The sequence below is a fragment of the Pagrus major genome, chromosome 2, assembly GCF_040436345.1.
Source record: "Pagrus major chromosome 2, Pma_NU_1.0".
NCBI lineage: Eukaryota > Metazoa > Chordata > Actinopteri > Spariformes > Sparidae > Pagrus > Pagrus major.
The window spans coordinates 1,554,395-1,561,089 of record NC_133216.1 but is presented as its reverse complement, the minus strand read 5'-3'; positions in this window follow the sequence as shown (position 1 = coordinate 1,561,089).

The window sequence follows — 6,695 nt, the reverse complement described above, 5'->3', positions numbered from 1 at the left end:
GATGATGATGATGATGATACGGCCCCTAAATACCACCAAACTAATATACTTAACAGAAAATGATATATGTGCTCAGATCTTCGCAGCTAAATGGATGACACGTTGCATTTTCAACACTTTATTCAGTTACAAAACCATAACAATCATCAGCTGTTCATACGCCAGTGAAGCCTCCTTCACACTGTAATCACATGAAATGATGAACGATTACACACATTAACAATCCTTTTATTAACTGTTTACACACATGGACAAAACATTAACAAGTGCCTTTAAAACTGCTTGTAAATGTCATCAACACTTCTATTTTTAATCATTCATTTAAGTGTCACACCTGTACAGTCATAATCAATAATTACACAACCTTGACTCCAAAACAAAGCCTGACCCTGCAGACTGAAGACAACATGTCCTCGTCGTGTCCCGACAGTGGACGGTGTGTATTAATGTGGAAATGGCTCCATCTAGTGTCCATGAAGAGGCTGACAGTGTGTGAATGAGGTCACAGCAGCTGATACAGTATCAGCTGCACTGAGTCAACACATGACGTTCAGCCTGTGTATAAGCTGCACATTATTCTTCTTATCAGCTGAGTGTGCACCTCCTCTGAGCTCCTCTGAGCTCCTCTCACCTCCTCTCACCTCCTCTGAGCTCCTCTCACCTCCTCTGAGCTCCTCTGAGCTCCTCTCACCTCCTCTCACCTCCTCTCACCTCCTCTCAGCTTTATAAAGACTGACAGCTCTTTGTTTTTCTGTCCGGTGTCTCCATCAGAGAAAATGAAGTCAGAGTCGGACGACTCTCTTTTTTAAAATTCAAATTTTTTCAGGTAAAAAATAAAAAATCTGTTTTCTTTTTCCATTTTTTTTTTTCACCTGGAAAAAAAATTCACTATTTTTTGGTCACCTAAAATCGTACTGGGTGAAACATGGACAGTAGGCTTTTTATTCTTTAATGCTTTTTGATTTAATCTTGGATTAATCGATTATGATTACTGGATCAGTGAGTCGCCTCTCCGCTGCCCACTGTGCGTCTTTCACCAAATACCATTTTAGTTTTCATGTAGTTTGTGTGTGAAATCGCTGCAGTAGACACGACTGCCACTATTTCTATGTCACCTAGAAAATACACTTTTCTTTTTCCCTGAAACAAACCTTGTTTTTATTTCTTTTCACCACTCGATTTCAACACTTGGTTTATTTTCACCTGAAAAAAGTCACTTGCTTTCATTTTCACCTTAAAAAAATCACTTTTTTGGGGAAAAAAACTTTTGGTGGTGGGGGGGGGGGGGGCATTTTTCCCCCCTGAAAAAACTTTTCTTCCCCTAAAAAAACCTTTTTTTAAATTGCTTTTCACCTCTCGATTTCAACACTTGGTTGTATTTTCACCTGAAAAAAGTCACTTGCTTTCATTTTCACCTTAGAAAAATTCACTATTTTTGGGTCACCTAGAAAAAAAACTTTTTTCATCTAGAAAAAAATTCACTCGTTTTCAACACGTGTTTATTTTCACCTGAAGAAAAAAAAGAACTTTTTTTTGGTCACCTAGAAAAAATAACTTTTTATTTCTTTTCACCACTCGATTTCAACACTTGATTGTATTTTAACCCAGAAAAAGTCACTTGCTTTCATGTTCACCTCAGAAAAATTCACTTTTTTGGGGAAAAAAAACCTTTGGTGGTGGGGGGGGGGGCTTTTTTCCCCCTGAAAAAACTTTTCTTCCCCTAAAAAAACCTTGTTTTTATTTCTTTTCACCACTCGATTTCAACACTTGGTTTATTTTCACCTGAAAAAAGTCACTATTTTTGCGTCACCTAGGAAAAAAAACCTTTTTTTCACTTAGAAAAAAAAATTCTCTTTCAACACTTGTTTTTATTTTCACCTGGAAAAAAATTAACTTTTTTTTGGTCACATAGAAAAAAAACATTTCTTTTCACCACTCGATTTCAACACTTGGTTGTATTTTCACTGAAAAAAGTCACTTGCTTTCATTTTCACCTGGAAAAAAAAATACTTTCTTTTGGGTCACCTAGAAAAAATAACTTTTCTTTGGTCACCTAGAAAAAAAACCTTTTTTTCACCTGGAAAAAAAACGTGTTTTTATTTATTTCAAAAACTCAAAAAAAACTTTTTTCCCCCCCCTGAAAAAAATCCCTGTTTTTATTTCTTTTCACCACTCGATTTCAACACTTGATTGTATTTTAACCCAGAAAAAGTCACTTGCTTTCATGTTCACCTCAGAAAAATTCACTTTTTTGGGGAAAAAAAACCTTTGGTGGTGGGGGGGGGGGGCTTTTTTCCCCCTGAAAAAACTTTTCTTCCCCTAAAAAAACCTTGTTTTTATTTCTTTTCACCACTCGATTTCAACACTTGGTTTATTTTCACCTGAAAAAAGTCACTATTTTTGGGTCACCTAGGAAAAAAAACCTTTTTTTCACTTAGAAAAAAAAATTCTCTTTCAACACTTGTTTTTATTTTCACCTGGAAAAAAATTAACTTTTTTTTGGTCACCTAGAAAAAAAACATTTCTTTTCACCACTCGATTTCAACACTTGGTTGTATTTTCACTGAAAAAAGTCACTTGCTTTCATTTTCACCTGGAAAAAAAAATACTTTCTTTTGGGTCACCTAGAAAAAATAACTTTTCTTTGGTCACCTAGAAAAAAAACCTTTTTTTCACCTGGAAAAAAAACGTGTTTTTATTTATTTCAAAAACTCAAAAAAAACTTTTTTTCCCCCCCTGAAAAAAATCCCTGTTTTTATTTCTTTTCACCACTCGATTTCAACACTTGGTTGTATTTTCACCTGAAAAAAGTCACTTGCTTTCATTTCACCTTAAAAAAAAATCATTATTTTTGGGTCACCTGGAAAAAACTTTTCCACCTGAAAAAACTTTTTTTTCCCCTAAAAAAAAAACCTTGTTTTTATTTCTTTTCACCTCTCGATTTCAACACTTGGTTGTATTTTCACCTGAAAAAGTCACTTGCTTTCATTTTCACCTTAAAAAAATCACTATTTTTGGGGAAAAAAACTTTTGGTGGTGGTGGTGGTCGGGGGGGGGCTTTTTTCCCCTGAAAAAACTTTTCTTCCCCTAAAAAAATCCCTGTTTTTATTTCTTTTCACCACTCGATTTCAACACTTGGTTGTATTTTCACCTGAAAAAAGTCACTTGCTTTCATTTTCACCTTAGAAAAATTCACTATTTTTGGGGAAAAAAACTTTTGGTTGGGGGAACTTTTTTCCCCCTGAAAAAACTTTTATTTTTCCCTGAAAAAACTTTTTTTTCCCCTAAAAAAAAAAACCTTGTTTTTATTTCTTTTCACCACTCGATTTCAACACTTGGTTGTATTTTCACTGAAATAAGTCACTTGCTTTCATTTTCACCCTAAAAAAATCACTATTTTTGGGTCACCTAGAAAGAAAACTTTTTTGATCTAGAAAAAGATTCACTCGTTTTCAACACGTGTTTATTTTCATCTGAAGAAAAAAAAACCTTTTTTTCACCTGATAAAAACCTTTTTTTAAATTTCTTTTCACCACTCGATTTCAACACTTGGTTGTATTTTAACCCGGAAAAAGTAACTTGCTTTCATTTTAACCTCAGAAAAATTCACTTTTTTGGGGAAAAAAAACCTTTGGTGGTGGTGGGGGGGGGGGGGGGCTTTTTTCCCCCTGAAAAAACTTTTCTTCCCCTAAAAAAACCTTGTTTTTATTTCTTTTCACCACTCGATTTCAACACTTGGTTTATTTTCACCTGAAAAAAGTCACTATTTTTGGGTCACCTAGAAAAAAAAACCTTTTTTTCACTTAGAAAAAGAAATTCTCTTTCAACACTTGTTTTTATTTTCACCTGGAAAAAAATTAACTTTTTTTTGGTCACCTAGAAAAAAAACATTTCTTTTCACCACTCGATTTCAACACTTGGTTGTATTTTCACTGAAAAAAGTCACTTGCTTTCATTTTCACCTGAAAAAAAAAATACTTTATTTTGGGTCACCTAGAAAAAATAACTTTTCTTTGGTCACCTAGAAAAAAAACCTTTTTTTCACCTGGAAAAAAAACGTGTTTTTATTTATTTCAAAAACTCAAAAAAAACTTTTTTTCCCCCCCTGAAAAAAATCCCTGTTTTTATTTCTTTTCACCACTCGATTTCAACACTTGGTTGTATTTTCACCTGAAAAAAGTCACTTGCTTTCATTTTCACCTTAGAAAAAATCACTATTTTTGGGGAAAAAAACTTTTGGTTGGGGGAACTTTTTTCCCCCTGAAAAAACTTTTATTTTTCCCTGAAAAAACTTTTTTTTCCCCTAAAAAAAAAAACCTTGTTTTTATTTCTTTTCACCACTCGATTTCAACACTTGGTTGTATTTTCACTGAAATAAGTCACTTGCTTTCATTTTCACCCTAAAAAAATCACTATTTTTGGGTCACCTAGAAAGAAAACTTTTTTCATCTAGAAAAAAATTCACTCGTTTTCAACACGTGTTTATTTTCACCTGAAGAAAAAAAGAACTTTTTATTTCTTTTCACCACTCGATTTCAACACTTGATTGTATTTTAACCCAGAAAAAGTAACTTGCTTTCATGTTCACCTCAGAAAAATTCACTTTTTTGGGGAAAAAAAACTTTTGGTGGTGGGGGGGGGGGCTTTTTTCCCCCTGAAAAAACTTTTCTTCCCCTAAAAAAACCTTGTTTTTATTTCTTTTCACCACTCGATTTCAACACTTGGTTTATTTTCACCTGAAAAAAGTCACTATTTTTGGGTCACCTAGGAAAAAAAACCTTTTTTTCACTTAGAAAAAAAAATTCTCTTTCAACACTTGTTTTTATTTTCACCTGGAAAAAAATTAACTTTTTTTTGGTCACCTAGAAAAAAAACTTTTTTTTTCCCCCTGAAAAAAAACATTTCTTTTCACCACTCGATTTCAACACTTGGTTGTATTTTCACTGAAAAAAGTCACTTGCTTTCATTTTCACCTGGAAAAAAAAAAACTTTCTTTTGGGTCACCTAGAAAAAATAACTTTTCTTTGGTCACCTAGAAAAAAAAACCTTTTTTTCACCTGGAAAAAAAACGTGTTTTTATTTATTTCAAAAACTCAAAAAAAACTTTTTTTCCCCCCCTGAAAAAAATCCCTGTTTTTATTTCTTTTCACCACTCGATTTCAACACTTGGTTGTATTTTCACCTGAAAAAAGTCACTTGCTTTCATTTCACCTTAGAAAAATTCACTATTTTTGGGGAAAAAAACTTTTGGTTAGGGGAACTTTTTTCTCCCTGAAAAAACTTTTATTTTTCCCTGAAAAAACTTTTTTTTCCCCTAAAAAAACCCTGTTTTTATTTCTTTTCACCACTCGATTTCAACACTTGGTTGTATTTTCACCTGAAAAAAGTCACTTGCTTTCATTTCACCTTAAAAAATCACTTTTTTTGGGTCACCTAGAAAAAAACTTTTTTTCATCTAGAAAAAAATTCACTCGTTTTCAACACGTGTTTATTTTCACCTGAAGAAAAAAAAAACTTTTTTTCACCTGATAAAAACCTTTTTTTAAATTTCTTTTCACCACTCGATTTCAACACTTGATTGTATTTTCACTGAAAAAAGTCATTTGCTTTCATTTTTACCCTAAAAAAATCACTATTTTTGGGTCACCTAGAAAGAAAACTTTTTTTCATCTAGAAAAAAATTCACTCGTTTTCAACACGTGTTTATTTTCACCTGAAGAAAAAAAAAACTTTTTTTCACACTTAATTGTATTTTACCCTCAGAAAAATTCACTTTTTTGGGGAAAAAAACTTTTGGTGGTGGTGGGGGGGGGCTTTTTTCCCCCTGAAAAAACTTTTCTTCCCCTAAAAAAAACCCTGTTTTTATTTCTTTTCACCACTCGATTTCAACACTTGGTTGTATTTTCACCTGAAAAAGTCACTTGCTTTCATTTTCACCTTAGAAAAATTCACTATTATTGGGTCACCTAGAAAAAAAACTTTTTTTCACCTTAGAAAAAAAAATCCACTCGTTTTCAACACTTGGTTGTATTTTCACCTGAAAAAAGTCACTTGCTTTCATTTCACCTTAAAAAATCACTATTTTTGGGTCACCTAGAAAAAAAACCTTTTTTTATCTAGAAAAAAATTCACTCGTTTTCAACACGTGTTTATTTTCACCTGAAGAAAAAAAAGAACTTTTTTTTGGTCACCTAGAAAAAAAACTTTTTTTCACCTGATAAAAACCTTTTTTAAAATTTCTTTTCACCACTCGATTTCAACACTTGATTGTATTTTAACCCAGAAAAAGTCACTTGCTTTCATTTCACCTTAAAAAAATCACTATTTTTGGGGAAAAAAACTTTTGGTGGTGGTGGTGGTGGGGGGGCATTTTTCCCCCCTGAAAAAACTTTTCTTCCCCTAAAAAAAACCCTGATTTTATTTCTTTTCACCACTCGATTTCAACACTTGGTTGTATTTTTACTGAAAAAAGTCACTTGCTTTCATTTCACCTCAGAAAAATTCACTTTTTTGGGGAAAAAAACTTTTGGTGGTGGTGGGGGGGGGGGCTTTTTTCCCCCTGAAAAAACTTTTCTTCCCCTAAAAAAACCCTGTTTTTATTTCTTTTCACCACTCGATTTCAACACTTAATTGTATTTTCACTGAAAAAAGTCACTTGCTTTCATTTTCACCTTTAAAAAAATTCACTATTTTTG